This window comes from Tursiops truncatus, chromosome 17 (assembly GCF_011762595.2).
Source record: "Tursiops truncatus isolate mTurTru1 chromosome 17, mTurTru1.mat.Y, whole genome shotgun sequence".
Taxonomy (NCBI): Eukaryota; Metazoa; Chordata; class Mammalia; order Artiodactyla; family Delphinidae; genus Tursiops; species Tursiops truncatus.
Window position 1 is genome coordinate 64494139 of NC_047050.1, and position 27520 is coordinate 64521658.

General features: G+C 40.0%; 1 long non-coding RNA gene across 1 annotated transcript; it reads right to left on the reverse strand.

The window, feature by feature from the left end:
• Positions 1 to 3308: 3308 nt before the first annotated feature.
• On the reverse strand, positions 3309 to 25904 carry LOC141276935 (uncharacterized). The gene is made up of 3 exons (XR_012327347.1): positions 19856 to 25904; positions 10950 to 11039; positions 3309 to 3572 (listed from the first exon to the last, which is right to left on the reverse strand). It is a non-coding gene; the product is annotated as an uncharacterized lncRNA (long non-coding RNA).
• Between the last annotated feature and the right edge of the window lie 1616 nt (positions 25905 to 27520).

The following is a 27520-nucleotide window of genomic DNA, read 5'->3' on the forward strand; positions in this document are numbered from 1 at the left end:
CCTCAGAATGGGAGAAGATATTTGCAAATGAAGCAACTGACAAAGGATTAATCTCCAAGATATACAAGCAGCTCATGCAGCTGGATATCAAAAAAACAAACAACCCAGTCCAAAAATGGGCAGATGACTTAAATAGACATTCCTCCAAAGAAGATATACAGATTGCCAACAAACACATGAAAGGATGTTCAACATCACTAATCATTAGAGAACTGCAAACCAAAACTACAATGAGGTATCACCTCACACTGCTCAGAGTGGCCATCATCAAAAAGTCTACAAACAATAAATGCTGGAGAGGATGTGGAGAAAAGGGAACCCTCTTGCACTGTTGGTGGGAATGTAAATTGATACAGCCACTATGGAGAACAGTATGGAGGTTCCTTAAAAAACTGAAAATAGAACTACCATACAACCCAGCAATCCCACTACTGGGCATATACTCTGAGAAAACCATAATTCAAAAAGAGTCATGTACCACAACGTTCATTGCAGCTCTATTTACAATAGCCAGGACATGGAAGCAACCTAAGTGTCCATTGACGGGTGAATGGATAAAGAAGATGTGGCACATATATACAGTGGAATATTAGCCATAAAAAGAAACAAAATTGAGTTATTTGTAGTGAGGTGGATGGACCCAGAGTCTGTCATACAGAGTGAAGTAAGTCAGAAAGAGAAAAACAGTACCGTATGCTAACGCATATATATAGAATCTAAAAAAAAAAACCTAAAAGGTTCTGAAGAACATAGGGGCAGGACAGGAATAAAGACACAGGCATAGAGAATGGACTTGAGGACACGGAGAGGGGGAAGGTTAAGCTGGGATGAAATGAGAGAGCGGCATGGACATATATACACTACCAAACATAAAATAGCTAGTGGGAAGCAGCCACATAGCACAGGGAGATCACCTCGGTGCTTTGCGACCACCTAGAGGGGTGGGATAGGGAGGGAGGGAGGGAGATGCAAGAGGGAAGGGATATGGGGATATACGTATGCATATAGCTGATTCACTTTGTTATACAGCAGCAACTAACACAACATTGTAAAGCAATTATACTCCAATAAAGATATTAAAAAAACAATAACACTTTGCTTTTTGGGTTGAGAATAGACTGCAGGGAGACAAAGTTGGAAACAGGGAGGCAGAAGGTTATTATGCTTGTCTAAGAAAGTGATGGGCTAATGTGGCGTAGAAGAGGGGATGAGAATTGGAATTTGGATTCACTTTAAAGGTAGAGCCAGGGGGATTTGCTGGTGGATTAGATGGGTGTGGAGTGGGGTGGGGAAGGAGAAGGAGGAGGAAGGAAGACAGAGAATGAGACAGATGAGAGAGAGCGAGAGACAGACAGAGAGAGACAGACAGGTATTTTAGATTTTGGTCTGAGCCAGTGGAAGGACAGACGTCCTGTTTGCTGAAATGGGGAAAACTTCTGGAAAGCTGAATTGAAGAGGAAGATAAGGAGTTCAAATTTGTGCATGTGAAGTTTGACTTGTCTGTTAATGCTCTAATGCTCCTGTAGAGGTGTTGAACAGTCCGTGGAAAAGTGGGTCCGGTTGGAGGTGTACATTTGGAAGTTGTCATGTATAGATAGACTATGTTTTAAGTCAGGAGACTTGATAAGATCTCTAAAGGACTGGAGATGGGGGAGAGGTGATGCTGGCTCTCAGTCAGGGAGTAGCAGTGGTGGGAAGAGGTTAAATTACAACCAGAGTTAATGGTGGGGAGCAAAAAAGTGTTGCAGTTGACCCTGAGGTTTTTCGACGTTAGAAGTGGAAGAAAGGATTTGACATTTACTGAGATGGGGCTGATGCGAGCGAGGCAGAGCAGGTGTGGGTGACTTAATCAGATTTTCCTTTTATTAGGGTGGAGGTGGCAGCTGTGGCAGAAGATGGAGCAGGGCAGTTAGTTGTGAGGGAGCAAAGCTGAATGGTAGTGTGCTAGATAGAGTGCTTCATAACACAGAGTTCACCCTCCTTTCAGTTTGGAAGGAAGTTCAAGGTTTCCTCTTTGTCAAAGTCTGCAAGGGCCTTCCAGGGCAGTGGCGGAGGCTATCATTTTCCTCTTACCTTTCATCCACCAGCAAGTCTACAATCTTCCAAGGTGAGATGCAAGCAAGTGAAACTCAAAGAAAGACAGGAAAGCCCTTTCCTGCAACAGAGAACATATGGTGTGCAAAAGCCTGAAGTATTTACTATCTATCTCTTTTCAGAAAAAGTTTGCCAACATCTTACCTAAGCATAACTAGTACATCTGAATTCAAGCTGTTTACCCTAAAAATTTTCCAAGAGATGTTTGTGTTTGTGTGTTTTTATACACACAAACACACACACATTTTGCTTATATATATATATATAAGCAAAATGGTTATTTGATTTCATAGTCAAACTATAAACTCAAGGGCAACAGAAGAGATAAGTCACAGGAGTTAGAATTCACTGAGTTCAAAGTATTTTTGAGTGGAACAATGTTTCAGCATTTCTTTCTGGGAACGAGATTTATTTGTGCTGGTACCATTTTGAAAATCTGGGCCTTAATATGTACACCTGTATTCCTACAAAAGTCCCTGTCCTCTACAGAGTTTGTTGACAGTATCAAACATACGCCTTTGAAATATCTGTTAGAGATGTGGTGTGTTTGTGCTAGATTGCTAGGTATTGGAAGTATTATGAAACCTTAAAGAACAGAGTTGAAAATGTCATCAATTACAAAACAATATATTGGTCTCAGTACGCATGTGTACATGTATGTGCATGTGTGTGAGCGTGTGTGTGTGTGGCAGGGTACAGAGAAAAACTGGGGAACAGTTGGGTAAAGGCAAAGCCCAGCTGGCTCAACTATTTTGGGATCTGGAGACATCTAATACATCCAAACTTTGGAAAACACTATATGACAATTTGTTGGAACATGAAAAAGAGAGAAAATTCAGTGGGGTATCATGTTCAAAATGTAGAATTACTGTCATTGTCATGGATAACCTCAGCATTGGTGACACTTTCAACAAATCCAGCCTATGGGTCATCTTGGAACCTCTCCATTTGTGTATAAGGAGAGACACATCCTGGTCCTTGTCATTAATTGGAACTGATTGACATGTGCATAATGAATAATAATCAGTCCAAACTGTGCAAATATGGGAGTTGCTCCCTTGGGGCCAGTGAGCGTCCTGTCTTGGGGAGTGTTGAAGCAGGGGATGGGCAGTTCTTCATCAAAGGTGCTATAGATGTCACTAGACCATTACCTGGCATATAGTTGGTGCTAAAAAAATATTCACTGAATGATAAAACCAAGGGAGTTAGATTAGAGAACTTTCAAATTTTATTCACGCCAAACCTCTGATCCTAAGCTCAGTGAACACTTTTATAGCATATCCATTTCCTTTTCTGGGCATACAGATAGTACTTCTCAGCCTCTCCTGAACCCTAAGAGATCTTTCTTGTTCCCTCCTTTTCCATGGCTACCAGAAGGTCAATGTTGAAGATCTTGGTGTCAAAGATGAAAGGAGCCTGGATTCCTGAGTTACTTTTAGGAGGAGATTAGTCTAGCAGAGTTGCCTGCTCACTCTGGCCTGTGATGTGAACAGAAAATAAATTTTTTATTTTGTTAACGCCACTCAGATTGGGGGTTGTTTGTTGCAACATTAGTGTTAGTTTTCTATGTTGATGCATTTGTATTACATGACTAAATTAGATAAAAACAACTAAATTCAGGAAAAGATACACCTTAAGTCGAAAAATTACTTTCTATAGAGCAGTGAAAATGAATGAACTACAGCCGTATGCATAGAAACAGAAACATAATGTTGGGTAAAAACATTTACATAATGTAAATTACACAGGAATACATACCATATGATACCATTTATATAAAGCTCAGATATACACAAAACTAAGCAATGTATTGTTTAGTAATACAGACATGTGGTAAAGTTGAAAAACAAAGCAAAATGCAGGACAGTATTAAGCTAGGGGAGAGTAGGTAGAGGAGTGTCAGGAGGGAGGGCAACATAGGGATTTAAAACTCTTGGCAGTGTTCCTAAATCTGGTTGGAAGTATTTATTTAATTATTCTTTATAATATAAATATTTACTGTATGTATTATTTTGTACATATGACAATATTATGTTGGAGTCACATCACGTGTACACCTAACTTACCAACCCAATCATATATGTATACTGGATATTCAATTACACATAATTATATACCATATATTCAATTATGGTTTGCATAAAAATACTTGATTATGTGCTGCATATTACTGCATATACTGCAAATTTATAGACACTTATTACTGCAGAAGCCATGTACAAAACCTAGAGTCTGAGTGATTTAATGGATTTTCAAAGATAATTTTGATTAAATGCATGTGTTTACTTAATCACTCACATTGGAACCCAAACTTTGATAAGATGCCACTTTGTTGTATGACATGGATCACACTAAGGGAGTGTTTCCCAAACTGAGGTCCCCAGATCCCTACAGGTTGATAAACTAACTTTGGAATTTTGAAATCTTGGGAGTAATTGTTAACTTGCTTGCAGTCAGAGCACCCACGCCAACAGGTCATTGTCTACTTTAGCCTAGAATTAAACAACTCAGGCTGGTTACAGTGCTTACATATTTCATGCTGATTAGAAGTACTGGTTAGCAATTTATCTGTCTTTGATTAATTAAACAGGGGAAAAGCCAATTTGTTACTAGTATCAACTTGGAAGATGGCATTTATCAAAGCACAAGCCTCATGGGAAGAAATCAATAAAATGAATCCCTTCTGGTGAAAAGGTTTAGAATCAGTGTCCTATATTAATTCAAGTTCATTTGGTGTTTATTCATTTATTAACGCATACATTCAACCAATATTTGCTGAGTGCCAACTCTGTGCCAGATAGTTCTAAGCACGGGGGTTAGAATAGTGAACAAATCCAATACCCTTGCTGTTATGGACTGAAGGTTTATGTCCACTGCAAATTCGTATGTTGGAGCCCTAACACCCAGTGTGGCTGTATTTAGAGATGGGGCACCTAAGGAAGTAATTAGGGTTAAATGAGGTTATACTGATGGGGCCCTGATCTAATTGGATTAGTCTCCATATAAGAAAAGACACGACCGTGCCTTCTCTCTCTCTGTATCTCTCTCTCTCTCTCCCTCCCTCTCTCTCTCCCTCCCTCCCTCCCTCCCTCTCTCTCTCTCTCTCTCTCTCTCCCTCTGCATGCATACACCAAGGAAAGGCCACATGAAGACAGAACGAGAGGCTAGCTGTCTGCAAGCCATGAAGAAAGCTCTCACCAGAAGCCAAATGGACTGGAATTTTTATCTTAGACTTCTAGCCTCCAGAACTTGAGAAAATAAACTTCTGTTGTTTAAGTCACCCAGTCTATGGTATTTTGTTATGGCAGCCCAAGCAGACTAAGATACTTGTCTTTGTAGAACTAATAGTAGTGTGGTGGGTCTTAGTATAAGTAGTAGTATTGCTGACAAAGGGAAGGGAGTCAACATACCTGTTGGGAGGCATATAACGTAACGGTGCAAAACATTTCTCATGGGGTCTGACAGCTCTGGGTTTAAGTCCCTTCTCGGTCATTTAATAACTGGAGAAATTTGGGTAAGGAACTTAATTTCTTGAAGCCTCGATTTTCTCTCATGTAAAATGGGAAAGCAGTATCTACCTCATAGGGTTATTGAGAGGAGTAGATGAGCTTGTAAAGCACTTGACAAGCCCCTGTACGTAGAAAAGCCTCACGACATTAGCGATCTCATATAAAAATTCACATACCCCATTCAATCTCCACGACAAACCACAAGTGAGTGTTAGCTGTTTTCTTCATTTTGGAAACATGAAAACCGGGATCAGAGAGGTTGGACAACTTTCCTTAGATGATACATGTTCTCAGGCGCAGAGCTGGTGGAACTTGGATCCAGATCTGCCCACCACCGAAGCCTGAGTTGTCTCCCTGCCTCATGGCTCCTCTGTGTATCCAGATTGAAAAAGCTAAAAGATCTGATCTAGTCCTTTCCTTCCAGATCTGTGATTCTCAGCCATGCGTGGGGAAGGTGGAGAGAGCCAAGTTTGAAAAAGCACATAGTTTCTTTGATTTGATTTTATGAAAAAACATATACTGTCTTACCATTGGCTTTATCCACTCCATAATTTAACTCAAGATGTTGGATTAGGAAGGAAAAGAGCGGTTTCTTTTTATACAAAGAGGGCATGGTTTAAAAAATAGATTGAGACCCTGCTCTACTGGGGCCTCCTCAGTGGCAGTTTCCTGTCTTGGGCCTCTTTGCAGCTTAACCCAGGAGGCTCATAGGAAGGTTCAGTGAAACCAAAGTGAGGCTTAAAAAAGTTACGGCTTTCGTATAGCTGATAGAAACCGCGTGCTAATAAAGATGACTGGTGGACTTGCATGTGTGTGGCATTGGCAGGAGTACCTGCCTATAATATTCTAGTTATTCTGCTTCCAGGTGAGCAATAGAGAGCTACATTTCTGCTAATTATCACAGTCAATTAGTTGAATTCTGAGTGAAAAATCTTCAGGGTAAAATCACTGTTTCTCACTGTTCACAAAGAGTTATTGAATTATATTACACGCGATGGTCGCTCCATGACTCACAGCAAAGAGACCGCTCATGCACGCGCGAGCGCACACACACACACACACACACACACACACACACACACAAAATGCAACAAAAACGTCAGCTAGCAGCAGAGGCGTATGTAAGTGATAGAAGCACGGAGACAAAACTGGCATCAAACGGCAGTTCAGGTCTTATTTTGGCACCAAACTTGTGAACAATACCAATGATACTTTTAGTTTTTAAAGCTTTTTAGATTCTGGAATTGTGGATGAGGAATTATAAACAATATTTCCATTTGACAAATGTGGAAATTGAAGGCTGGCAGGATTATCTGCCTCGGACATTTGTAAGAATTGCTTGTCTAGTTCCATTTTGAAGTTAGACAGGCTGAGTTTTGAATAGACACTTAGACACTTTTAAGCAGTGTGACGTAGGCAAATAGTTCATGCTCTGTGTATCTATTTCTTCAATGAGAAACCAGGAATAGTAATCCCCATCTTGAGAATCATCAAAAGAATGGAACCATGTAACATATTTCAGTGTATAATATGACTATTAACAGATGTAATATCATTTGGCTGGGCTCTCTTTGTTCAGTATTTTTCTTCCATGCAGGAGTCAATGAGAACTCTCTAAATACACTGACGGGAATGGTGAAGTCAGGTGAGCAGCTAAATGGACTTTTAAACACACATGACCAAGACTTTAGTTGCAGGAGTCATGCTTTTGGAGAGAGCAGTGGTTTTCTTCCAGGCTAAAATCCTGGCTTTGAGTATCAAAAGTCAAAGAGCCCCGAGGACTCATGAAGTATAGATTTTTATACCATAGGTAACAGTAGGTTATGAATGAAGGTTGGTATAAAAATAGTTTTTCTCCCTTGCCATAATACATATCCCAAAGGAAAACAAAAGATTTGGACAATGATAGATACTCCCGAGGGGATCTTTTTTTTTCTTTTGCGGTACGCGGACCTCTCACTGCCGCGGCCTCTCCCGTGGCGGAGCACAGGCTCCGGACGCGCAGGCTCAGCGGCCACGGCTCACGGGCGGGCCCAGCCGCTCCGCGGCATGTGGGATCTTCCCGGACCTGTGCACGAACCCGCGTCCCCTGCATCGGCAAGCGGACTCTCAACCACTGTGCCACCAGGGAAGCCCCTGAGGGAACTTTGAGCCCCATCCCTGGGCTGAATCTGTTTTTATTGGACTAGAAGGAGGGGATTAGAACTTGGCTAGGTTTCAGAGGACCTGAGAACAGATGGGACTTGTGTGTGAATCCCCATGACATACACAGAAGACCTACAAAGTTCCTGAGAATTTTATATCATCATAAACACTGTCAGCTTCGACTGAAAGAGAGTACTAAATGAAAGAAGGCTGTCCGCCTTCTACAGTCTACTGGCAGGAAACAAGCTGATAAAACTACTCGGCTGCAGGCAAGTGCTACCTTTTATGAAAAAGTAAGGAAACTCGGGGGATAGAGCCTCATGTTCAGAGGGTAGAGCTATGGATCCAGAGGAGGGAGCCTTGAGCCCAGAGGGAGGAGCCACATGCCTCAGAGAACTATTCACAGACCTTGAAACCTAATGGAATCTTCCTGCCTGGATTTCAAAATTGCTTGACTATTTTTTGCCTTTCAGTTTCTTCCCTTTTTGAACAAGAATGCCTATAACTGTCATTTGATGTCTGTCCCAGCATTGCCTTTGAGAGTAGCTAACTTATTTCTCGAGTTTCACAGGTCGGCAGATGGAGAGGAATTATGCCCTAGGATGAATTATACTCAGAATCTCACCCTTGCCTAATTTACATAATTTGGATACTGAGATTTGGGACCTTTGAGCTGATTTGATTTATATGAGGTTTTAAACTTTGCGTTGATCCTGTAATGTGTTGAGGCTTTTGGAGAATTTGGGGTGAAGTAAATGTGCTTTGCATGTGGGACAGACATGAATCTTTTGGGATAAAGGCAGAGGCTGTGGTAGGTTGAATAATGGCTCCTCAAAGATGTTCACACCCCTAGTGTCAGAACTGGTGAATATGTTTCTTTATATGCCAGACGATGTTGCAAAGGTGACTAAATTAAAGGCATTGAGACTGAGAGATTACCCTGAATTATCCTGGTGAGCCCAATATAATTACCTGGGTCTCTAAAAACATGAGACCATTTTCTAGCTTTAATCAGAAAAGGAGATGTGATGTTGGAAGCAGAGTCAGAGAGATGCCACATGGCTGACTTTGAAGGTGGAGGAAAGGATCCACAAGCTAAGGAATGCAGGCAGCCTCTAGAAGACGGAAAGGTCAAGGAAATGGAACCTTTCCCAGAGCCTCCAGAAAAAACACAGTCCGCTGACACCTTGATTTTGACGCAGGGAAACCCGTTTTGGGCTCCTAACCCTCCAGAACTGTAAGACAATAACTTTGTGCCATTTTAAGCCACTAAACTTGTGGTAGTTTTTAATAGCAGCAACAAAAAGTGAATGTAGGCATATAAAGGTATTTCTCATGTGACTCTTATTAGAAAACTGGTAAAAGCCATCACTAAAGACGTTTGGAGTAGGGAGAGCTTCCAACCATAGACTTCATGGAATAAGCAGCATTTGAGCTTGGCACTAGTTATAACTGATGGAGAGGACTCTCTAGTGTAATCAAAGACACAGTGGCCTAGATGGATATGCAGAGTGCAATGGGGGGATTAGTGGTCATCTGGGGTGTCACTCATTAAAAGAACCAGACACTTTCTGCCCACTGCTTTGAGATCACTTTAGTTACTGTGCCTCTGGGACTAAAAACGTCAATATATGTTGAAGTCAGAATTCCTAAATCACACTGTTCATTATCATTGCTCTTGGGAGGCTCAGTGATTTTTATGCACATAACAGAGACTTGTATGAACTATTCCTCCCTGAGATGTCATTCTTGGTTTTACTTCCTTTGTCAACTTCCTGAGTGACCTTGGGCAAATCAGCAACCATCTCCTGGGTCTTACTTTCTTCTTCAAGAAGATAAAACAGTGTCCTAGTCTCTTTCTTTTACTTTTTTTTTTTTTGGTCACTCTTACACCTCTGCCATATTCCCAGCTTTTAGGAGAGTGGGAGAATAAGTTAGAAACCTTCTTTCAATGGCTTTGAACTTTTCTATAGAGTGATTCTCAAACTTATTTAGGAGATAGAGCATCTGGAAAGCATGGCATTCTTTGAAGAACGTCATGAAATACTGATTGATATATTTAATGCCAGTATATGTAATAGGAACAGTTCTACTTCCAGACAATATGACAATCTGTGCATTATTTAAAAACCACCACCTTGAGTACACATGTCCATGAAAGGAACAAGCTGTTGGTCTAAATGTGATTGGCTGTTTCTGAGTTGTTCTGCTAATATTTGTCTGCTGCTTGTTCACTTATTTTTCCATCTGCCAGTACTTTAGGTAGCAGATGTCCAACGTTTAAGAAAAATATATCTGGGAAGAAAGCTTGAAATTGGAAAAAATGTGATTCTAAACTAATTTTTTCCCTGATAATTGGAAAAAATTACCATTATTTGGTTTCACGGCAGAACACCTCCATTAAGCCTTCAGAGATCTGACATTCAGTATGAGCTTTGAGAACTTCCATCACTGTGAGTACATAATGAGATTCCTGAAGGGAAAGGCCAGCATCTTCTTTCTTTTTGTATTCTTGAACATATTTAAATTGTTATTTTCTCCTCACTATTTAATAATAATAGCTACTATTCACTGAACACTTACTGTTTCTCAGATGTTGTGCTAAGTCCTGAGTACATATTAGGATACTATTATTACTATCCTAGTCTTAGAGGTGAGATAGTGAATCTCCCACAGATTATCTGTTCAAGGTCACAAAGCCCATAAACAGAAGAGTCAGGATTCAAACTTAGGACCTGATCCCTGAGCCTGATCCAGAGCCTTGAACCACCTCTCTACTCCCTAAACCTAAATCTCACTTCCTCCTAGATGAAGTCCCTCCCCATGCCCACCCTCAATTCTAGAATGCTCTAAATTCTCCCACCTTGAGATGCTTATGGCACTCACTCTGTGCCCGGGTCTATGCTTTTCCTCCTCAACCAGTTTGGCACCTCCTAGAGTACTGAGCACTGTATGATCTTGTGGGTCATGCTGTGAGTTGTGAGCTGGAGAGCGGTGCAAAATGGCAGACAGAGAAATGATTTTTGCTGTAGGAAGTTCCTCTCACTCTTTGCCTTTGACTTGGTTTCAGTTCAAATGTCAACTTTCAGAGAGATACTCCTGATCATAATACCTGAAAATGTCTCTCTTTCCCCAGATGCCACTCTTGTTTCTTTTCTCCCATGGCACATACCCCATACCAGAAAGTACTTGTTTACTTACTTGTGTATTGCCTGGTCTCTCTCCCCAAGAATAAAAACTCCAGGAGGGTAGGGTCCTTATCTATCTTGCTCACATCTGTATCTTCAGTACCTAGAACAATGATAGTATGTAAAGTTTAGTCAAGTATTTGTTGAAGAAATACATGAATGAATATACTGAAATGTTTTTGAAATACTTTACTCATTAAATAAATACTGAGTATTGACTTTGTGCTGGACATTGTTCTAAGTGTCAGGAATGCCCTGCATTGTAAAGCAAACCACTTTAAAAAATTTCACTCTGGTTGTATCTTCAAATTATCAGCAATCTGACCGTTTGGTCAAAATTAGGATGATCATATATCCTGGTTTGTCTTGGACTATGCTTTTGTCCTGACATAATCATAAAGAGTGTCCCTTTCACTCTCCAAAATGTCCTGGTTTGGAAGATAAATTAGATAGTCACCGTAATTAAACTTGATGTATCAGTGTAATAAAAACTAACAGAGAGGCAAACAGCAGACAAAGTAAAACCCTGGTATATGTCAGTCAAACAGTGGATCTGTTTGCTATGCATAGTATTCATTTTGTGATGGTAAAATCATTCACACTGGCTGAAGCAAAAACATAAAGGGGCATTGACAGGTTTATGTAGCTGAAAAGTCTGCTGAGTTGCTCCCCTTATTCCTGAGTAGTTCCTGGCTCACCTTTCCTAGTATCTAATGGCAGTGACAACCTCTGCCTCATCCCATTTCAGTTCAAGTCTAGCAGAGGAGAGCCAGAGCCTTAGCCAGGAACACTTGTGTGAGTTCTGAGATGGACTCTGACTGGCCCAGCTTGGGTCATATACCCCTCTTATCCCCAAGGAAAGGTTGTGTGCTGACGGGGTTATGTTTTATGTTTATAAAGGCATGGGTTATGTTTTCCATCCTTGTAGCTGAATAAGGAGCCCTACAATACCACATATCCTGAGATGGTGGAACAGTAGCTCTGTCCACAAATGGAAATCAGGAATTTTCCAGAAGAAAAGAGAATGTAATCAAAATATGGGCAGGGAACCTTAAGTGTCCTCTACAATGTGTGTGTTTGTGGATGTCTGAATTGTGCACACATGTATATTTTTGGGCTGATCAACTATCTTATTGAATCTGAGCAATAGCTTCAATCAAACAATTTTATATCTACACATTCTCTTTCTCAGGTTCCTGCTTTATAGATCCAAATAAAGCTTTACTTTTCCATCCTATCACCACTTCATGTAAGAATCCCGTACTATCCCTACAGTATATGGCAAGTCTTCATTGCTCACTCATAGGACTTCTATGTACAGATGTTCAGGTTGTACACTGCACATAGACTACAATTGAGTTGTGCCATATGGAGACCCTATGTAATCCCTTATAGATATTCCCTTAACAGATGACGAAAATGGGGTTAATTGATTTACTCAAGCTTGTCCTCTAAATCTTATGCTCTTTCACTTAGAGAATCTGGTCAACTCAAAGGAGTTCTCATGCTGTTTTACCTGGAAAGGAAGTAATTACTCTTTACCATTACATTCTCTCCATGACTTTAAATTAACACTACTGAAGCCTTGGAAATTATAAGGTATTCTCATTTTTGTTTTACATTTGGATAGATTAAGCAAAAAAATCAGTGAAACATCTGTAGTGCTTATACCCTTAAGACCAGAAGTAAGTAGACATGATTAATTCTGTAAAGAGGTATGCAAGGCACTAGAATTTATAAATTTTGCTGAGGTCTCTCTCTCTTTTTTTTTTAAACATCTTTATTGGAGTATAATTGCTTTAAAATGGTGTGTTAGTTTCTGCTTTATAACAAAGTGAATCTGTTATATATACATATATATACATATGTCCCCATATCTCTTCCCTCTTGCATCTCCCTCCCTCCCACCCGCCCTATCCCACCCCTCTAGGTGGTCACAAAGCACCGAGCTCATCTCCCTGTGCTATGCGGCTGTTTCCCACTAGCTATCTATTTTACATTTGGTAGTGTATATATGTCCATGCCACTCTCTCATTTTGTCCCAGTTTACCCTTCCCCCTCCCCGTATCCTCAAGTCCATTCTCTAGTATGTCTGCCTCTTTATTCCCGTCTTGCCCCTAAGTTTTTCATGACTATTATTTCTTTTTTAGATTCCATATATATGTGTTAGCATACGGTACTTGTTTTTCTCTTTCTGACTTACTTCACTCTGTATGACAGACTCTAGGTCCATCCACCTCACTACAAATAACTCACTTTTGTTTCTTTTTATGGCTGAGTAATATTCCATTGTATATATGTGCCACATCTTCTTTATCCATTCATCTGTCAATGGACACTTAGGTTGCTTCCATGTCTGGGATATTGTAAATAGAACTGCAGTGAACATTTTGGTACACAACTCTTTTTGAATTATGGTTTTCTCAGGGTATATGCCCAGTAGTGGAATTGCTGGGTTGTATGGTAGTTCTATTTTTAGTTTTTTAAGGAACCTCCATACTGTTCTCCATAGTGGCTGTATCAATTTACATTCCCACCAACAGTGCAAGAGGGTTTCCTTTTCTCCACATCCTCTCCAGCATTTATTGTTTGTATATTTTTTGATGATGGCCATTCTGACTGGTGTGAGTTGATATCTCATTGTAGTTTTGATTTGCATTTCTCCAATGATTAATGATGTTGAGTATTCTTCCATGTGTTTGTTGGCAATCTGTATATCTTCTTTGGAGAAATGTCTCTTTAGGTCTTCTGCCCATTTTTGGATTGGGTTTTTTTGTTTTTTTTTTTTTGATATTGAGCTGTATGAACTGCTTGTAAATTTTGGAGATTAATCTTTTGTCAGTTGCTTCATTTGCAAATATTTTCTTCCATTCTGAGGGTTATCTTTTCATCTTATTTATGGTTTCCTTTGCTGTGCAAAAGCTTTTAAGTTTCATTAGGTCCCATTTGTTTATTTTTGTTTTTATTTCCATTTCTCTAGGAGGTGGGTCAAAAAGGACGTTGCTGTGATTTATGTCATAGAGTGTTCTGCCTATGTTTTCCTCTAAGAGTTTTATAGTGCCTGGCCTTACATTTAGGTCTTTAATCCATTTTGAGTTTATTTTTGTGTGTGGTGTTAGGGAGTGTTCTAATTTCATTCTTTTACATGTAGCTGTCCAGTTTTCCCAGCACCACGTATTGAAGAGACTGTCTTTTCTCCACTGTATATTCTTCCCTCCTTTATCAAAGATAAGGTGACCATATGTGCGTGAGTTTATCTCTGGGCTTTCTAACCTGTTCCATTGATCTATATTTCTGTTTTTGTGCCAGTACCATACTGTCTTGATTACCATACTGTCTTGTAGCTTTGTAGTATAGTCTGAGGTCAGGGAGCCTGATTCCCCCAGCCTCCGTTTTTCTTTCTCAAGATTGCTTTGGCTATTCGGGGTCTTTTGTGCTTCCAAACAAATTGTGAATTTTTTTGTTCTAGTTCTGTGAAAAATGCCATTGGTAGTTTGATAGCAATTGCATTGAATCTGTAGATTGCTTTGGGTAATAGAGTCATTTTCACAATGTTGATTCTTCCAATCCAAGAACATGGTATATCTCTCCATCTATTTGTATCATCTTTAATTTCTTTCATCAGTGTCTTATAGTTTTCTGCATACAGGTCTTTTGTCTCCTTAAACAGGTTTATTCCTAGGTATTTTATTCTTTTTGTTGCAGTGGTAAATGGGGGTGTTTCCTTAATTTCACTTTCAGATTTTTCATCATTAGTGTATAGGAATGCAAAAGATTTCTGTGCATTAATTTTGTATCCTGCTACTTTACCAAATTCATTGATTAGCTCTAGTAGTTTTCTGGTAGCATCTTTAGGATTCTCTATGTTTAGTATCATGTCATCTGCAAACAGTGACAGTCTTACTTCTTCTTTTCCAATTTGGATTCCTTTTATTTCCTTTTCTTCTCTGATTGCTGTGGCTAAAACTTCCAAAACTATGTTGAATATAGTGGTGAGAGTGGGCAACCTTGTCTTGTTCCACTGACCCTAGTGGAAATGGTTTCAGTTTTTCACCATTGAGGACGATGTTGGCTGTGGGTTTGTCATATATGGCCTTTATTATATTGAGGAAAGTTCCCTCTATGCCTACTGTCTGGAAGGTTTTTATCATAAATGGGTGATGAATTTTGTCGAAAGATTTTTTGGCATCTATTGAGATGATCATATGGTTTTTCTCCTTCAATTTGTTAATATGGTGTATCACATTGATTGATTTTCGTATATTGAAGAATCCTTGCATTCCTGGGATAAACCCCACTTGATCATGGTGTATGATCCTTTTAATGTGCTGTTGGATCCTGTTTGCTAGTATTGTGTTGAGGATTTTTGCATCTATGTTTAACAGTGATATTGGCCTGTAGTTTTCTTTCTTTGTGGCATCTTTGTCTGGTTTTGGTATCAGGGTGATGGTGGCCTCATAGAATGAGTTTGGGAGTGTTCCTCCTTCTGCTCTATTTTGGAAAAGTTTGAGAAGGATAGGTGTTAGCTCTTCTCTAAATGTTTGACAGAATTCACCTGTGAAGCCATCTGGTCCTGGGCTTTTGTTTGTTGGAAGATTTTTAATCACAGTTTCAATTTCATTGCTTGTGATTGGTCTGTTCATATTTTCTATTTCTTCCTGGTTCAGTCTTGGAAGGTTGTGCATTTCTAAGAATTTGTCCATTTCTTCCAGGTTGTCCATTTTATTGGCATAGAGTTGCTTGTAGTAATCTCTCATGATCCTTTGTATTTCTGCAGTGTCAGTTCTTACTTCTCCTTTGTCATTTCTAATTCTATTGATTTGAGTCTTCTCCCTTTTTTTCTTGATAAGTCTGGCTAACGGTTCATCTATTTTCTCAAAGAACCAGCTTTTAGTTTTATTGATCTTTGCTATCATTTCCTTCATTTCTTTTTCATTTATTTCTGATCTGATCTTTATTATTTCTTTCCTTCTGCTACCTTTGGGGTTTTTTTGTTCTTTCTCTAATTGCTTTAGGTGTAAGGTTAGGTTGTTTATTTGAGATGTTTCTTGTTTCTTGAGGTAGGATTGTATTGCTATAAACTTCCCTCTTAGAACTGCTTTTGTTGTATCCCATAGATTTTGGGTTGTCGTGTTTTCATTGTCATTTGTTTCTAGGTATTTTTTGATTTCCTCTTTGATTTCTTCAGTGATCTCTTGGTTATTAAGTAGTGTGTTGTTTAGCCTCCATGTGTTTGTATTTTTTACAGGTTTTTTCCTGTAATTGATATCTAGTCTCATAGCTTTGTGTTTCAAAAAGATACTGGATACGATTTCAATTTTTAAAATTTACCAAGGCTTGGTTTGTGACCCAAGATATGATCTATCCTGGAGAATGTTCCATGAGCACTTGAGAAGAATGTGTAATGTGCTTTTTTGGATGGAATGTCCTATAAATATCCATTAAGTCCATCTTGTTTAATGTATCATTTAAAGCTTGTGTTTCCTTATTTATTTTCATTTTGGATGATCTGTCCATTGGTGAAAGTGGGGTTTATAGTTCCCTACTATGATTGTGTTCCTGTCGATTTCCCCTTTTATGGCTGTTAGTATTTGCCTTATGTATTGAGGTGCTCCTATGTTGGGTGCATAAATATTTACAATTGTTCTATCTTCTTCTTGGATTGATCCCTTGATCATTATGTAGTGTCCTTCTTTGTCTCTTGTAATAGTCTTTGCTTTAAAGTCTATTTTGTCTGATGTAAGAATTGCTACTCCAGCTTTCTTTTGATTTCCATTTTCATGGAATATCTTTTTCCATCCCCTCACTTTCAGTCTGTATGTGTCCCTAGGTCTGAAGTGGGTCTTTTGTAGACAGTATATATATGGGTATTGTTTTTGTATTTATTCAGCCAATCTATATCTTTTGGGTGGAGCATTTAATCCATTTACATTTACGGTAATTATTGATATGTATGTTCCTATTACCATTTTCTTAATTGTTTTGGGTTTGTTATTGTAGGTCTTTTCCTTCTCTTGTGTTTCCTGCCTAGAGAAGTTCCTTTAGCATTTGTTGTAAATCTGGTTTGGTGGTGCTGAATTCTCTTAGCTTTTGATTGTCTGTAAAGGTTTTAATTTCTCCATCAAATCTGAATGAGATCCTTTTTGGGTTGAGTAATCTTGGTAGTAGGTTTTTCTCCTTCATCACTTTAAATATGTCCTGCCACTCCCTTCTGGCTTGTAGAGTTTCTGCTGAAAGATCAGCTGTTAACCTTATGGGTATTCCCTTGTGTGTTATTTGTTGTTTTTCCCTTGTTGCTTTTAATATTTTTTCTTTGTATTTAATTTTTGATAGTTTGATTAATATGTGTCTTGGCATGTTTCTCCTTGGATTTATCCTGTATGGGACTCTCTGTGCTTCCTGGACTTGATTAACTTTTTCCTCTCCCATATTAGGGAAGTTCTCAACTATTATCTCTTCAAATATTTTCTCAGTTCCTTTCTTTTTCTCTTCTTCTTCTGGGACCCCATAATTCGAATGTTGGTGTGCTTAATGTTGTCCCAGAGGTCTCTGAGACTGTCCTCAATTCTTTTCATTCTTTTTTCTTTATTCTGCTCTGTGGTAGTTATTTCCACTATTTTATCTTCCAGGTCACTTATCCGTTCCTCTGCCTCAGTTATTCTGCTATTGATCCCTCCTAGAGAATTTTTGTTTCATTTATTGTGTTGTTCATCACTGTTTGTTTGCTTTTTAGTTCTTCTAGGTCCTTGTTAAACGTTTGTTGTATTTTCTCCATTCTATTTCCAAGATTTTGGATCATCTTTACTATCATTTTTTTGAATTCTTTTTCAGGTAGACTGCCTATTTCCTCTTCATTTGTTAGGTCTGGTGGGTTTTTACCTTGCTCCTTCATCTGCTGTGTGTTTCTCTGTCTTCTCATTTTGCTTAACTTTCTGTGTTTGGGGTCTCCTTTTCACAGGCTGCAGGTTTCGGGGGCTCTGGCTCACCCAGGCCGGGTGGAGGGAGGGTTGCGGATGCGGGGCGAGCCTGCGGCGGCGGCAGAAGCTGGCATGACGTTGCATCAGCCTGCGGCGCGCCGTGCGTTCTCCCGGGGAAGTTGTCTCTGCATCCCGGGACCCTGGCAGTGGCGGGCTACACAGGATCCCCGGAAAGGGGGTGTGGATAGTGACCTGTGCTCGCACACAGGCTTCTTGGTGGCGGCAGCAGCAGCCCGTCTCTGGGGTCCGTGCTTTTAGCCGTGGCTTGCGCCTGTCTCTGGAGCTCCTTTAAGCAGTACTCTTAATCCCCTCTCCTCGCACACCAGGAAAGAGGGAAGAAAAAGTCTCTTGCCTCTTTGGCAGCTGCAGACTTTTCCAGGACTCCCTCCCGGCCAGCCGTGGTGCACTAACCACCTGCAGGCTGTGTTCACACCGCCAACCCCAGTCCTCTCCCTGCGATCCGACCTCTGAAGCCCGAGCCTCAGCTCCCAGCCCCGCCCACCCCGGCGGGTGAGCAGACAAGCCTCTCGGGCTGGTGAGTGCTGGTCGGCACCGATCCTCTGTGCGGGAGCCTCTCCACTTTGCCTTCTGCACCCCTGTGGCTGCGCTCTCCTCCGCGGCTCCGAAGCTTTCCCCTCCGCCACCTGCAGTCTCCGCCCACAAAGGGGCTTCCTAGTGTGTGGAAACCTTTCCTCCTTCACAGCTGCCTCCCACTGGTGCAGGTCCCATCCCTATTCTTTTGTCTCTGTTTATTCTTTTTCTTTTGCCCTAACCAGGTACGTGGGGGGTTTCTTGCCTTTTGGGAGGTCTGAGGTCTTCTGCCAGCGTTCAGTAGGTGTTCTGTAGGAGTTGTTCCACGTGTAGATGTATTTCTGGTGTATATGTGGGGAGGAAGGTGATCTCCGCGTCTTACTCTTCCGCCATCTTGAAGCTCCTTTTGCTTGGGTCTCTTTGTTCTTCTGTCTTAGCCATTTAAATTGCTCCCAAATCAAGTATGGAAAGAAACATGGGAACCTAAGAGTGTGGTTCTTGAATTTTAGTGTTCTTAATAATCACTATGTGTTCTTGTTCAAAATACAAATTCCCAGCTTCTATTCCGAAAGAATCTGATTCAATATGTGTTTGGAATCTGCATTTTTAACAAGCACCCTGGTGACTGTGATATGTTTACACAAACATTCTTTGAGAAATAGAGATTTTTGAAATATAAAGACAATAAAAATGAAACAAGCCATCCTCCTTTTCTGTATCCATTTATAATTCATTGCATACTAGGTGTCTATAATGGTCACAGTCCTAGATATGCATAGTTTTTGGATTTCCAAAATAGTCTGTAATTTTCTTTTTGGTATTCACACTGACTGTGGTTTGGGAAAAAATTATCCATTTAAAAAGCACACAAATATCCAAAGACCAGAGGTGTGAAAGGTACATGATTCCAGGGAAGGTTTTTGAGTGCAATGTGTCTTTCCTTCTGAGATCTCCATTAGGATGAAAGGCCGGCTGGAGCTCGGGCAGCTGGTCTCCTCTTTATATAGAGGCAACAGCACAGGAGATACTCAGGCTGATGTTAGGAAAGAAGAGGTGGGAAATACTCTGGTGCTTCAATAATGCATTCTTCTGCTTTCTTATTTCTCTGTCAAACCAAGAGGAAGAACATCCTCCTTCTGAAGATGTTGCGTAAGAATGGCAAAACAACTCTAAAATCCCTGCCACATCCTGGGATAAAAGATGGCAAAGGAATGAATATTTTGTGTCTCCTCTGTGACAGCTGGAGAAGCTGAGGCTCAGATAGATTAAGAGGCTTGACCAAGATTAGCAAGCATTCTTAGTTATCTCTTACTGCTAACAAACCACCTAATACTTAGGGGCTTAAAAGAGCAATTTATTATTACACATCAGAGTTCTAGGGGTTGACTGGGTTAAGCTGGGCGGTTCTTACCTGGAGTCTCTCACATGGTTCCAGCCAGATGGCACTTGGGGCTGGAGGCATCTGAAGGATCAACTGGGCTAGATGTCCAAGATGTCTTTTTTAGCCATGTGCCTGGTGCCTTGGTGTTCTTTGGTCCTTTTCTCCTCCTACATCACATCTCATCCTTCAGGACCTTTGGCTTGTACTTTTCACAGCACAGTGAATTCAAGGTAGTTACCCTTCTTAAGTGATGACTAGCTTCCAAGATGAAAGAAAGAAGCTCCTAGGTCAGTTAGGGCTACACATGGGACTGGAACAACATCATTTCCACTGTATCCTAGTAGTCAAAGCTGTCATAGCCTCTCTCAGATCCAAGGGGGTAGAGAAATGTACTCTCCATCTTAGCGGGGGACTGTTAAGGTAATATCGAAGAGCATGTGGGCTGAGAGATATTGTTGCTGCCCTCTTTGGGTGAATTTATTTTGCCTGTGGGAAGGATGTGGATCACTGCAGGCCAAAGGGAAAACTGATACCTAGCCTCCAAAGATGGCACTTCAGTGAGTCATGTCTCCCGGTATTCATGTTCTGTGTCATCTTTATGCCTTGAATCTTGGCTGACCAATAGAATGTGGCAGAAGGGATGCGTGTATGACTTCGGAGGCTAGTTCATAAGGAGCCTTATGGTTCTTTTGGAATGCTCGCTCTTGGGAAGCCAGCTGCCAGGTAAGAAGTCTGATTACCCTGATTCTACCATGCCTCAAGGAAGTCTAAGTTAGCTACATGGAGATAGATAGAGAGATGTCCTCGCAGCCCCAGCTGTTCCAGCATTCCAACACAATTGCAAGACATATGAGTAAGTTATCTTGGACATTCCAGGTCTAGGAGGCACCCTGGGGAGAATAACTAAGGAATCCAAGTGATAGAATGGAGACACCAGACAGAGCCTCAGTAATGCTGTCTCAGCTCCTTCCAGACATTCAAGCCACTCTAGTTTATGCACTATCTCTGCTGTGAGCCTAATAAAATGGCTCTTGCTTTACAACATTCAATTTTGCGGTGGTATTTTTGATGCAGCAATAGATAATTAGGACTTCTGGTAATAATAACATCTAATTTTAGACACTGCTTTAAGTGCATTATATGTATTTATTTTATGTACAGTATTTATTTATATATTATATATAAAATGGGTATATTATGAATATAATAGATCTATTACATATATCTATATCTAATATAATCCTCACAGTAACCCTATGAAACTGGAGTTAAGAATATAGCCCCATTTTATAGATGAAGAAACTGAGGCATAGAGAAGTTAACTTGCTCTAGGAACTGCCATGTGGTGGAGCTAGAATTCGAGACAGGTAATCTGACTCTAGTAACCATGAGGGTTCATGTATAAGTCCAAAGCCCATGCTCTTCCTCTATTTCACATGGCTTGGTCCCCTTCTAGTCTTGGCCCAGTTGAACCAATTAAGATCTTTACAAGTAGAACAGAGTTGAGGGTGCAATTATGGAGGAATAGGAGGAATGAACCTAGTTTATAGAAAAATACCTGGTCCTGACTGTGACACATGATAAAGGATGCAGTAGGTCTGGGGTTCCAACCACCTCTTTTTCTTCTGTTACAAATTTTCCAGACTGTTTCCTGGGACTGAGTTGAGAACATGTGCCATGTGAAAGTGGAAGGAGACCAGAATTATCTCCTTTGGGCTGGTGTGCAGAATTGCATTATGAGTAGGTGTGATTTCAGCAAGACCACAGGGGCAACCAAAGAGGAGAATATGGTAGAACACACAAGGTGGTTCTTCAGGGAATTGAGGAGAACACATTCAACCTGTCATCAGAAGTTCCAAAAGTTGCTGAAAGGAATGGTTGGAAGAGCCAGGTGACCAGCTGGACTGGTCTGCTCCCTAAAGCTTTCTGCAGCTACAAGCAAATGCCTTGAATCAATTTTGCTTTTCATTTTAGGAAGAGGAGAGATATGGCCATGGATATCTACCAATGGAAAATGACATAGATCTGTCTTTGCCAACTGGTCAGTCGACCCCTCACACTCCATTAGCAGAACAGAATTACACTATTGGTCCCAGTACCTCTGGAAAACTTCCATGATTCCTATGGATTTTTCTCTTCTCTCCTGCTTTTCTTTTCTTTTTGCCCACATAAAGCAGTGCCTAGAAGAGTGCCTGAGATGCAATTAGCCTTCAATAAATATTTGTTAAATAAATGGACTCTTCTATCCTCTACTCTTCAGTATTCAGTAACATTCGCGAGGTAGTATGGTACTTGCCCCACAGTTTCCACCTTACCTTGTAGTGCTTACCTTGTAGGGTTGTTGTGAAGATCGAATGAGTTAGTTCAGGTAGAGTGCTGAGAGTACTGCCTGGCATCTAGAGATGTGTGGTCACTGTTGGCCAATAGTCTCTTTTCACTCTCATCTCTCCATCTGTGCTCCTGACTCATGGCCTTTCTTCTGTTCGTCATACTCTCCATGGTCTATCCCTTCCTGGGGGCTTTCCTCTTGCTGATCTCATTGATTTCTGGTCTTTCTCCCCCAACCCACTGTGCCTACTTCGCCACTCATCCTTCATATCCTAACTCAAGAGGTCCTTCCTTAGAAATGTCTTTCCCGATCCCTTCAGGCTGGATCAGCTCCTTCTCATAGGCCCTAATGGGACCTTTCTGTCTCACCCTTAGCTCTTGCCAGTATTGTAATTGTACATCCAGTAGTGGGATTTTTCTGATTAATATTTGTCTCCTTTAGGATATAAATGGCAAGAAAGAGTGGATCTTGTATATTTCAGTCTCAATCCCAAGCTCAGTGCCTCCTTGATGGGTAGCGGTAGCCAATATATTTTTGTTGAATAAACAAAGATTGTTGAAATACATTTCTGTTTCCTAGGGTAGTCACATGGAAAAACAGTGCTCATCTAAACGTAACACTTCTGACCAGATTTAAAATCAGTTTCCTTAGTTTATGGTCAAAACCATGAAAGAACAATAGCAGGAAATAAAGATCAATTACAGCATGGCTATTATATACATATGATGCATCTCTATATAAATTCTAGATACAGTTTCTCCTATGTTATAATCGAGGAGGCCAAGGACACAGGGCTAGTGCAGGAGCAGAAATTGACTGTTGCTATCTTTTATATACAGATGATATAAATAGTCAAATTTTATATACACATATATTTATATATATGTATTTGGTCAGTTTCAATTATGTATACACACATACATCTATTGCTTCAGGAACTTATAAAATTGCTTTGTTAAAAATTATAATATTCCATCTGCTAAAAGAGGAATAGTGACACTTAGGAGAGTTGGAGGAAAGAACGAAGGAAATGAATCATTTGAATATATAAATTATCTGGAAGTGGCATGGGCATCCTGTATGTTAGCACATTAAACAGGCCTATAAAATCCCTTGACTTATTTTATAAATGAAATGAAGAATGTAAATGCATGCAAATAAAGTCACGAACTAAGACTAAATGGGGAAAAATCTAAGAGAGGAGCGTGAGATAATATTTTATTTCTCACACCCAGCCACCAAAACAGCATGGCAACCAAGAGACAGGTTTGAAAGGGCTCGAAGTTCCCAGTGCAAAGTATACCAAAAAAATAACATGGTACAGGATATGAGAATGGGGAGAGGTGATCAAAATTAGTACTTTGACAACTCTTTCATCTTTGAGACAATTGTGACAGATGACTTCTCTTTTATGGTGTTAAAAATCACAACTAGATATTACTCCCTTGTAGACTCCCTTGTAGACTCCCTTGTAGACTAGGAATGTCAGGGTAGATCATAATTTCAAAGAAATAAAAACCCATAGAATTCTCTTTTTACTTACAGTGATTAAATTGTGTCTACAGAAAGTACAGTAAGTGGATGTACAATTATTCTGTGAGTTTTCACTTTATAGGTCAGCTGTTTAAAACTTTATTTTTTAAAAATGTAGAATAACTACCTAGTTATAATGAGGATGTCTTTCCCAGTAAAATCTCACAGAAAACAGATAAAAGAGGAGTTGTTGCTGTTAAATCAGCGGTGGAGGCCCTGGGGCCTTGTCTGCTTTTCAACCAACTCTCACTCCAGGGTGGTTTATGAAGCTGTACCTCTTAGATATACCCTAGGGCTATATGAAATTCAATTTGAAAACCACCATGGAAGATTACTAAGCTGGAGAACTAAATCCTCAAATATTCTTTTATTTTTTCTAGTAGCGTATATGATCTGGATAATTCTTTATCCCTCTTTATTTTGTGTAGACAGAGTTGACCAGCTGATTTAGGAGACCACTGGAGTATGTACTTTGTGGTCTGTGAACCACCACATCTCCTCACTTTTCATTGATTGGATTGTGGAAAAGAAGAATTGAACAAACTATGCACACACATACATACCCCAAATTTCCCTATGGTGTTCTCCCTGCTTGTGATGTGTTTCATTGTCTCTCCATAAATCAGAGAAATTTCTTTAGGGCTCAACCTAATAGTCCTTTCTGTGTAGCTTTTCCTCACCACTACTGGAGAAATAACTACTTCCCCTGCATCACTGAAGCCTGTTCTACAGCTATTATGTTCCATTGCATGGTGCTTGTTTGTATATCTATTGTACCTACTCATTCACTGATTCATTCCATAAATGAATGTGCTGTTATGTGCTAAATGCTATTCCAGGTGCTGGAGATTCAGTGTCAAACAAAACAGACAAAACCTATGAGGCCAAAAGGAGAAGTCATGTTACGTTCAGCTCCATCACCCCATGCTTAGCATCTGGCACATCGTACAGCTCAATAAATGTGTCAACATGAAATGCCATAAGACCTGTTATTTTGGCACCACTCACGGTTTATACAACCAGGAAAGATGATGGGTTTGAACCAAGAGGATACTTCTCTATTTGCACTACATTTTGAAAGTCTTCTAGCCCTTGTCCTGGAAGACATGAGGGTTCATCATCCACTTGGCTCAGTTTATTTTTGGTTTCATTTATATCACTGAAAAAGCTTTTGATGAAGATAAACTCCCCAGATGCCCAGCTCCCCTGGTGGTGCAGTGGTTAAGAATCTGCCTGCCAATGCAGGGGACATGGGTTCGAGCCCTGGTCCGGGAAGATCCCACATGCCGCGGAGCAACTAAGTCCGTGCGCCACAACTACTGAGCCTGCACTCTAGAGCCTGTGCGCCACAACCACTGAAGCCTGTGCACCTAGAGCCCATGCTCCGCAGCAAGAGAAGCCACCGCAATGAGAAGCCCGCGCACCGCAACGAAGAATAGCCCCCGCTCACCGCAACTAGAGAAAGCCCACGCGCAGTAACGAAGACCCAACACAGCCAAAAATAAATAAATAAAATAAATAATATTTTTTTAAAAAAGGGTTACTTCTAAAAAAAAAAATTGACTGTTGGTACTATTATTCTTTTTCTTTTCAGTTATTCTAATGGGTGTATGGATGTATCTCATTGTAGTTTTAATTTGCATTTCCTGAATGACCTATGAAATCAAGTATCTTTTCATATATTTGATGCTATTTGGGTAGAATGACCCATGCATCATAGTTTGCTTGGGTCAGTCCTGGCTTACTCTGTTGTCTTGATAAAATTAGAAGTAGGGCCCTTTTCATTTCAAAAGTGGTCCCAGTTTGGATGATACGTTAGATGGCCACCCTACATAGCATATTTTTTTTTGTGAGGTAACTGTTCAAGCCTTTTGACCATTTTTCTGTAATGTTGTCTGCCTTTTCCTCATAGATATGTGTGAACTATTTATATAATCCATATATAAGTCATTTGTCAGTTATAAGTATTGTAAATATATTCTATCCTGTGGCTTGACAGGAAATTTCTTAACTTATTATTTTTGGTCATGTGTCTTACATCTAACTAATTCAGTCTCTCAGTTATCTTCTAAGCCAAATAATAAAAATAATCTGAATGGCTTAATCTTTTCACATAGGACAGAGACATGCCTCAGATGCCGAAATCCTATTCAGTCGTTTGTGCCCAAGGGATGGGGGGAGAGTCAGAGTCTGTTGGTATAAGACAGGGACGTCCACTTCTGTCCCCTGAGAAGGGGCTTTGACAAGGCAACTTCCTTCAGAAGGAAAAGTAAACACAAAGGACAGACCTGGGTTTTGTTCTGCTTCTGGCATTCAGCTGGTAACCAATTTGTGTTTCACTTTCCTTATCTTCAAAAGGGGAAGAGGTGCTTTTTTTTTTTTTTACAGTATTATTAACAGGATTAAGTGGCACACGTTATATGAAAGCACATAGCAACATGCTTGGAGGATAATGGGTGTCCAACATGCGCACATTTGGGTCTTCTTATTACTTCTTTCCCCTGTTTTCTCCTGTTTTCCTTTCTTCTCTTCTCCTCTCCTTTATTCTCTTTCCCTCTCTCCTTTTTATATGTGACATAAGGGGAATAGAAGGCCTGATCTCTTTGCCTCGGACCTACAAGCTCGCTGGAGACATGATTTAGCACATATAGAACAGTTCATGCACCCACACAAAAGAATATATAATCAAGTACAAAGGAGGAAGGCGTAGGCTCTTAAGGCTTATCACAGTTCAAAGACAGGGAAGATTGAAGATATTCTTCAAGGATATATTCAGGAATAAATTCTTTCAAACACATTTGAAGAAGACATAATGTTAATCAAGTCTCTAATAAAGCTGCTTGATGGAAGACATTTAGTTATGCTTGAAGTAAGTGCTTTGAAATTTTAGTTGTTCATCCATTAGAAACAGACATCTGCAATTTAGGAAGTAAAAACAAATAGCACATTATTACCCTTCGTGTCTTTTCTTCTGTCTCTTTGTTATGCCCTGGCAAAAGCAGGCCAGTCAATGACATGTCGCCTTAATTGATTTTAATTAGTGTTGCACACACACAAAAAGCAGATAAAAGGTCACTCTGAGAGCATGTACCCAGGTGGAATCTGTGAGCACTGCTGAATTTGGGGTTTCTAGGATATCTATAGCAAATAAAGATGGATTACAACAGCTTTGATGAAAACATAGTCATACCTTTCACTTTATTATATATTCTTTAAGCACACTTTTAAGTCATTTGGGATGTGGGTAATTATTATCTATGAACAAATGGAGGACAAGTGGTTTACTTTGTTTTTCATCAAAATTTTGGAGCAAAGATATAAATAGGATTTCCTCTCTCTATGCATGCCTCTTCAACTGGAAAATTCTCACTGATTTCTCAAGATTCAGGAAAACTTTGATATTTCCTTAAGGCCTTTGCCCATTTATTCCAGAAAAATTAAGTACTTTGACCTCTGCCTTGGTCATTTAACAAATATTACTGCGTTCCACGTCCATGTCAGGTGTGTTGGTGGGTGCTGGTTATACAATAGTGAAAAATACAGTCATGAACCCTGCCTGAAGACGTGGAGCTTACCCAATTATAACCATTACTATATTGCTTAAAAATTATCCCTTTATAGAAATCTTTCCCATCTGGTGTGGAAACTCTTGAAGATGGAAATTATGTCTATTCATGTCATTTTACCCCCAATCCAGCATGGTGCTGACACTCAATAAACATTTATTGAATCATTTGAATCGATTCTGGGCCATCTTACATCCCTTTTTGTTTGTTTGTTACCCATTAGAACTCTTCTCTTGCTTTTCCTCTTGTACTCTATCTCCAAACAAT